This window comes from Grammomys surdaster, unplaced genomic scaffold, assembly GCF_004785775.1.
Source record: "Grammomys surdaster isolate TR1022 unplaced genomic scaffold, NIH_TR_1.0 126187, whole genome shotgun sequence".
Taxonomy (NCBI): domain Eukaryota; kingdom Metazoa; phylum Chordata; class Mammalia; order Rodentia; family Muridae; genus Grammomys; species Grammomys surdaster.
In genome coordinates, this window is record NW_021620993.1 from 3892649 (window position 1) to 3900488 (window position 7840).

General features: G+C 47.7%; 1 protein-coding gene across 1 annotated transcript in view; it reads right to left on the minus strand.

Annotated features, from left to right (window-relative positions):
• The window catches only part of Afap1 (actin filament associated protein 1), a 109818-nt gene that overhangs the window by 43808 nt on the left and 58170 nt on the right, over positions 1-7840 (minus strand). The window lies entirely within an intron of this gene.

Genomic DNA, 7840 nt, shown 5'->3' on the forward strand with positions numbered 1-7840 from the left:
TGTGTGTGTGTGTGTGTGTGTGTGTGTGTGTGTGTGTGTGTGTGTGTCTGTGTGTCTGTGTGTGTGTGTCTGTCAGTGGGTCTGTGTGTGTGTCTGCCTGTGTGTCTGTCAGTGGGTCTGTGTGTGTGTCTGCCTGTCTGTGTGACTCTGTGTATGTATGTGTTCGTCTGTGTGGCCCTGTGTGTGTGTGTGTGTGTGTGTCTGTCTGTCTGTCTGTCAGTGTGTCTGTGTATGCCTGTGTAAATCTGTGTATGTGTGTTTGTCTATGTGACTCTGTGTGTGTGTGTGTGTGTGTGTGTGTGTGTGTGTGTACCTGTGTGTCTGTATGTCAGTATGTCTGTGTGTATGTCTGCCTGTCCGTGTGCCTCTGTATATGTGTTTGTCTGTGTGGCCCTGTGTGTGTGTGTGTCCCCGTCTGTCTGTCTGTCTGTCTGTCCATATGACATTATGTGCCTGTGTGACTCTGGGTGTACTGTCCCCTGGAGGGCATGCATGTTCTCTTAACTCAGTACAGCTCATCCTCCAGAAGGCAGCCTCACCTCTCTCCACCAGGCATCCTGCCGCAGCTACCTGCTACAGGGTGAGTCTTGACTGTCTCCAGAGCCGTATGTTGACACTTGGTCATCAGCCTGGGACTTGATTGGGAAGTGATGAAGACTTAGGAGATGGAGCCCAGTAAGAGGACTTAGGTCACTAACTCAAAAGGGATATACTGTGACCCTCACCCCCACCCATCACTCTCTTCCCAACTGCCCCAAATAAGCAGCTTCCTCTATCACGGGCTCCTGCCATGACCACTGACTCTGCCATAGCCTAGAAGCAATGGAGCCAACTAACCATGGACTGAAATACTGAGCCAAAAATCAACTTTCCCTCCTTCAAAATGTGACTCAGGCCTTTGTCACAGTAGAGAAAACTGACTGACACACTTCCCAAGGTCTGAACACTTCCACACCTGCCCAGAGGCAGCTAGTTGTTAATCCATAGGAACACGCTCACCAGATCTGTATTACACACACTTCTATGCCCTGACAGATGCTTATAGCAACACCTTTCTTTTGTTTTTAAGACGGTGAGTTACTATGTATCTCTGGCTGTCCTGGAACTCACCATGTAGACCAAGCTGGCCTGGAACTCACAGAGATGTGTGTCTCCTTCTGCCTTCCACGTGCAGAGGTGTGTGCCATTAACGGTGTGTGCCACTATGCCCAGCAGGAACAGCTTATGAAGGGCTTATGAAACGGGAAAATATACAACAAGGATCAACTGGGCTTGAGACTTTCTATAATTTTTTTTCTCTTTCTTTTTTCTTTTTTTTTTTTTGGTTTTTCAAATCAGGGTTTCTCTATGTAGCCCTGGCTGTCCTGGAACTTACTCTGTAGACCAGACTGGCCTCGAACTCAGAAATTCACCTTCCTCTGCCTCCCAAGTGCTGGGATTAAAGGCATGTGCCACCACTGCCCAGCTTTCTATAAATATTTTTTAACTGAACCAATAAAAAAAAGAAAAAAGACACCACTAAGTAAAAGCCAGGTGGCAAAGTCTACTAGCCCTCTGCACCGATGTCACAAATCACAAAAGCATAGAGAAAAGAGCAGCTGGCATATGCACACTTCAACCTTTCTTCCCAGACCAGGCCAAGTTTTCTGGAGGAAGAAGATGCCACCTGGCCATCAGTGCTGGCTCATGACAATCTTTTTCCAAGCTCCCACTAGGCTACTTCACACACTCACAACACTCAGGGGGGCCATACTTGCTTCTCGGATGACTCATTTCTCTTCCTCTTAGAATTCATCCCTTGTGGAGCAGAGCCATGTGTTGTGCCGTGCTGGCATGGGCATGAGGCAACACAGAGAGACCCAGACATTCACCTGGGGCAGGCCAATAGCACAGGAGGCATCTTGGCATTGTCAGACTCCGTCTTTCCCTGTCCAGACCACAGAGAAAGCACCCTGTAAGATGGTGAACCCAGGTGATCTTGTTCCCAAGATCACCTGTGGAAGAAATCAGGCTGCTTTGTTCACTGTCCTGTGCATCTCCCAAAGTCACCTGTAGGGTCCATTCTAAAATGATAAAGAAAGGCCCTATCACTGAAGGTATATGTCTATGTAAAGAATGGTGTGAGAAGGTCAAAGTGCACTTAAAAGAATGGCATTCGAATTGAAAACTCACGACTCCTCCACACAACCAAATACTCTGTGGCATTTCTGTTTGCTTTTAACTCAAGCCCTCCACCCCAGAAACACAATCTCTGCACATTTTTATGGAAACCTGATCATGCTGCTTCTGGGAATGCTGGCTCGTGGCTTGTGTTTGACCTCTGCACAGAGGCTCATGTCTGCAGCTTCTGCACACACATGGACATTCATGTGGATAGACACATGCATGCATGTATAGACACAGGCTTCTGGCAAGGGCTGAGTGTGGTGGATGTAGCAGGCAGACAAGATGCATGGCTCTGGTGGTTACTTTTGGCAGAAGGGCAAACAAACAGCATTGCACGCTGGTCAAACGCTATCTTGTATATATCCTGCTTTGCAAGAGCAAGTGAGTTCTAACTGAAGGACTTTAGTTGTTCTATTGAAACTATTTCTAAATGTCTACGGCTAGATCATAAACCCTGAACAGTCTTGATAACAATAGACTTGGGTGATGATATACTTGTCTTTATTTTTAAAAATATTCCCAGTAGAGAGTGGAAATGCACTTCCATAGCGACTCATGGTGACGATGTGATCACTCAGTGGGAAAGTGTCCCTAGCACATGTGAGATCATGAACTTAATGCCCTGGAATCCTAAGGTGTGTTCCTGGGGGCCCAGGGTTACTTGTTAAGACACTGTCTTAAAAAAAAGAATTTTAAAAACTAAAATAATAAATAAATCAGAAACTCATATTGTAGAAAAATCAGCTGACCCAAAATTTATTTATTACATAACTGACAAAACCGAGACCTTCTGCCGAGACAATGAACAAGGCACGTGGTATTTCACTGTCACCACACAGAACAGCACATCAAACCACCACCCTGACAACACAAAACAAGCTAGAGAAACTGAAAAACCCAAAACCAAACAATCGTAGCACTTCTCAAAGTCATCTGAGTGTAGAGATGCTGAGAAGTCATAGAGAAGGAAACCCTAAAGATAAAAGGGCCTTGGAGGAAAATGGCTCCCTCTGGCCGGAGAAATCAGGCTCTCCACAGATGCCCTCTTGGTTGGCTGTAGATGGGGCAAGGATGACAGAGTAGCCAAGCAAAACTTAGGTCCCCAAGGGCCTGCAGGAGCCAGCTCTCACCCCACAGCCCTCTCATCTTTTTTGAGGTGATAAGGAGGCCCTAAAGGCAGGCAGGGAGGAAACAGGGTCCTGAGATGCAGAGCACTTCACCTAGTGCAAGGTGTCTGCTTTGCCAAGGAAGTCCAGCGTCTTTTGAATAGATGACAGACAAAGACCAGGAAGGATGCTCCACTTGCACCAGTACCACAAGGTCATCTGCTAGAAGCCCAAGAAAAAAGCTACTTTAAACTTTCCAGTGACATTGACACCAAACCTGAGAACAATGGCTGTGGATAGGGCTGGCTTCTCAGGGAGCAGAGCAAGATGGTGGATATACACTATCTGGAAGTCCATTTTCAGAAGGCCTACACTATAGGAAATGAACTTTCAATTTTTTTTACTTAATTAAAAAAAAAGACTTAGCTCAGATTACTTGTGTGTACTGTGTGTGTCTGTGTGTGTCTGCACATGAGTGCAGATGTTTGCAGAGGTCAACGATGTCATATCTCCGTGGAGCTGGAGTGACAGGCAGCTGTGAGCCACTTATATAGGTGCTTCCAGCTGAGCCTGAGTCCTCTGCCAGAGCAGCATACACGCTTAACCACTGAGCCATCTTTCCAGCCCCTTCCTCGTTAAAACAAAACTCCAACTTCTTTGATGTAAAAGGAAACAACGGATGGAGGCTCACATCCAAGAATGAATGATGGGGCCCATCATTCATCCCACTCCACTTCCCCTCATCCCCTGCTGGGCAAGAGAATCAGGAGTCCACGGTGGTTCTAGACACCAAAAACAGAAGCTGCCTGAGAAGAGAGACTTAAGCAGGGGGCAGGACATGTCTCAATCCCATCAGCACAGGGCAGCATTTAGAAAAAATACAAAGAAAAAAAAAAACCTTAAAACTTAAAAAACATAAAGACTTTCAGCTCTCAACAAATATGAATTATTCAGAATCTGGTTTTTAAAGCCTCCACCACCTCTGTGACTCAGCAGGGAAAGGTACCTACTGACAAGCTGGTACAATCCCAGGGTCCCACAGCGGAGGAGGAGAAATAACTGTTGTCCTCTGACCTTCAGCATGGCACCAAAGCATATGAACACACACACACACAACTACTACTATTACTACTAATAATAACAATAACAATAGCTAAAATCATGGTTCTGATAAGGTAACTTGTCCCATGGTGGATCTGGAAGAAGCTAGCCTATCTTAGGCTCTGCTAGGCAGAGACAATTAAGATCCTATGGCTGAAACCTTTTTGTCCTTTGACTTTTATTGAGTCATTGGCATATATTAATGTTAATGATACACAATAGATTTCTTAGTGAGCTTGTCACACATGCATATAATTTTTACCACAGTCACCCGGTTGCCCTCTCATCCCCTCCCCTGCCAGCCCCTCCCTTCCTAACTTGCCCCATATCTGTTTTTTACCTTGGGACCTAGTGAGTTTTATAGGGTTACAGAGGCTTGAGTAGTGACTCACAGGAGCAGAGGCATGGGATCAGTGGCTCGTCACTGAAGAAAATGCCCCTTCTCCCTGGGCAACCATTAACTGCATAGAGATCCTCAGAAAAAGAGTGGTCACCACATTCTCCCCATGGGTAGACCGAAACTATAAACCCTCAAGGGGAAGCAGGGCCTCGTGGGTGCCCCCCCAATCATCCCGTCTTCCCACCCCCTCCTCCACAATGCCCCCTGAGTTTGGGGGAGCACATTAGGGCTGAGTGCTGCATAATCATTTTGACTCTCATTGCTAGAACTCCTCGAGCCCTGGTACTGCAGAAATAATAGAACAAACATTAAAATAGAGCAATCAATTCAAACTCCTCAGAAAAAGATCTTCTGCCTAGTATCATTTACTCCCCTTGTAAGAAACACACTAAAATTGAAATCCTCACAATTAACTGCCATTCACAAGCGGAGTTGTCACGCTGTAATTAGCTAAGCGCCTCTGTTTGCAAGTAGCTCACACAGCGGGAAGGAGGGTATGAGGTCATTTCACTCTATCAGCATCTTGAAGCGCGCTGTCTCTCTGGTCTGTTCACCAGCTGCTCAAGGACTCAGACTGACTTCATGTCTGAGCTCAGCGCGCTGGGTATCTAATGCCGCAGAACAGAGGGTGAGCAGGAGCCACCGCGCACGCGCGGTCCAGGGCGGTCCTATCCAGCACTCCTTAAGTAACAGAGAACACCAAGCAAGGAGAGGAGGGTCCAGGCAGCCAGGAGGGGAACCCAGAGAAAGAAACACTCACCAGGAAAGCTGCCCACTTCACAACTGCCCTTTCTCCTTTAGTGAACGGACAGGCTAAGACCACGGGAGGCTAAGACCAGGGGAGGGGAGGGGAGGGGAGGGGAGGGGGCTAGGGGAGCATGACGTGAAGTTCACAAAGAACCAATAGAAAGTTTTAAAAATTTAGTTTAAAAAAAATCACAGGAGGAAGGATGAAAGAGGAAAGGGGCAGCTGTCCATTACTTGAGATCGAAGCCTTGATCAAGAGAAAACCGACCTGGATGCCTACAGGATCGCTGTAGATCATCACACCATGTGGCCTGAGACTCGACCTTTCAGGCATCAAATGAAACTACTAACCGTGTCAGGAAATGAGGGGGACTGAGCATCTGGGGTGTTAAGGGTGAGGATCCACATAAAAAAGCTGGGTGCAAAACCGTGTGCTTGTAACTGCAGCTCTGGGGAGGCAGTGAGACGGATCCCTGAGGCTCACTGGCCAACCAGCCTGTCTCTGTGAGCTAGGGCAGCGGCAAGTGGGAGGCCTGTCTCAGAAAAGCAAGGCGGATGGCGCCTGAGGAATGGCATCTGAGCTTGTCCTCTGCTGCCTCTACATTCACATGCATGCCTCTCTCTCTCTCTCTCTCTCTCTCTCTCTCTCTCTCTCTCTCTCTCTCACACACACACACACACACACACGCACACCACACAAACAGAAGCATACAGAGACAGCGTGCGTCAATGAGACAATCAAGCCTCTGTAAACCTTGAAGGCTCCGGAGCTCCTGCAGCGCTATAGGCCGGCCTGCAGCATAGAGCTTCAGCTCTCCATCTGGAAGGCTACACAAACTCCCAGGAGAGACTCCTGAGCCTGAGGCTTACAGGAGGGAAACCCAGGGAAAAAACCCTTCCCAACCTGAGTGTCACAATTTCAGGCAAGCCACAGCCACTGCTGACAGAGTGGGACAGGTCACCTCTGTGTGGTTCTCTGGGCAGCCAAGAAAGCGTCACCATGGGCCTGGAGTCTGACTGTGTGCTCCTGGGGGCCATGGGGAATGGAGGTTCACAGTTCCCCAGATATGGTGTGTGACAGTTCATCTTCACCTTGCCAGGTTTTACAATCACCTGAGACACAACTGTGGGCATCCGTTTGGGATGTCTCCTGAGAGGACTAGCTGAGGAGGGAAGACTCAGTCTAAAAGGGCTGAAGGTCTGGCTGATTAAACAGGAAAGGTGAACTGAGCACCAGCACACCTCTGCTTCTCGACTACATGCTCACCTCACGCCCGTCACCACGCCCTTACCACCAAGGAGAGTTTCAAACTGTGAGCTCAGACAGGCCCTTCCTTCCCTAAGTCCCTTTTGTCAGGTTATTTTGTTATGGCTTTGAGGGAGTGGCCTGTAAGCCGCATGTCACAGGCACCATGGTCATAGATGCCCTGCCCTCACCAAAGGCTAGTGAACTAAAACCTTAGGAAGAAGAGCAGACACAAACAGCTGTCAGCGGGAGGAGCAGCTATGGTTACAGAATCACTTCCAAGAGCTGCAGAGCATGGGAACCCAAAGGGTCCATGGAATTGTATTTGGTTTAAAGGGATTTTTTTTTGTTGTTATATGAGCTATACCCAATATTGTTGCTGTAAGAATTATTTCAATGTATTTTCTTTCCAAATACTATGACCAGCATGGGCATCCAACAAACACGATAGACAAGAGAGTAAGTTCCAAGCTCCAGAAAAAGCCAAGGTCAGAGTCACCATGTGCTTCCTGTTCAGGTAAAAATCAGGGTCAGAGCCACCACGCCCATCCAGTTCAGAGATAAAAGCCAGACCCGTACTTTAAGAGAAATTTAAAACTGTAAAAGAGACATTTCCAGATTAAAAAAGAAACAGCTTGAATTCTAGGGCTTAAAACTATGGGCCCCTAAGCTCTAATACAGCAAGCAGTACTAGGAGGCACAGCATTTGAGCTGTGATTAGGTCACAGGGTTAGAGCCCTCATGCCTGCATAAAAGAGACTGCAGGTGGCCACCTCCTCTTTACACACGAGGACAGTGAGAACATCTCACCAGAGACCAAATCCCCAGACACCATGACTTGCACTTTCCAGCCCCCAGAGCTCAGAAATAAACTGCTGCTGTTCAAGGCCGCCCCACCTGGGGCATCTTGGCAGAGCAGCCTGAGCAGAGTAAGATGGATCCCAAAGCCAAAATTACAACAGGGCAACAGAGGGGGCCAAACCAATCAGAAACAAGGACGACACAAGGAATTGGAGGGGACCAAGAAAGAAGCCAGACCAAAGGGGAGAAAGGGACAGAGAGAAGCCAGACCAA